This window comes from Penaeus monodon, chromosome 28, assembly GCF_015228065.2.
Source record: "Penaeus monodon isolate SGIC_2016 chromosome 28, NSTDA_Pmon_1, whole genome shotgun sequence".
NCBI lineage: Eukaryota > Metazoa > Arthropoda > Malacostraca > Decapoda > Penaeidae > Penaeus > Penaeus monodon.
The window spans coordinates 12606278-12606723 of NC_051413.1; the positions used below are offsets into that span (position 1 = coordinate 12606278).

General features: G+C 39.7%; 1 protein-coding gene across 1 annotated transcript in view; it reads right to left on the reverse strand.

The window, feature by feature from the left end:
* The window catches only part of LOC119591040 (kiSS-1 receptor-like), a gene marked incomplete at its 5' end in the record, with an annotated part of 60331 nt that overhangs the window by 2257 nt on the left and 57628 nt on the right, over nt 1-446 (reverse strand). The gene's annotated exons all lie outside the window — the stretch shown is intronic.

Here is a 446-nt window from a genome sequence, read left to right on the forward strand (position 1 = left end):
TTACTAAATCACATAATAAGTTAACCTTGCGCAAGGGAAAACGGGCGAACAAGCAAGCAATTGCACATCAAGGTTAAAAGGAAAACAGGAATCAGGTAAATCAAGCAGATTACGTCATTTAATTGATTACCGTGTCCCGATTTCAATTCCTTTATCTCATCCCACTAAAATGTGTCCCGGGTAATCAAACTTAATAAATTACTCTTTCTTCTCAGTCTACTGTCGGCTTGCATTTCAATCCGATTCACGAGATCCGTTCCGACACTTAAACTGATTAAGCCGAAGTCACACAAAAGGGAATCGCACAAGGACTATTGCTGCGGTTGCCAGATCCTTTTTTTTTTTTTTTCGAAAGTTAGGTCGTGTGGTAAAGAGGTTCACTTTTGCAGTTGGAATTCAGGCAATCATGCGGTTGTATACAAGCATGCAGACACTCAAGTACAAAT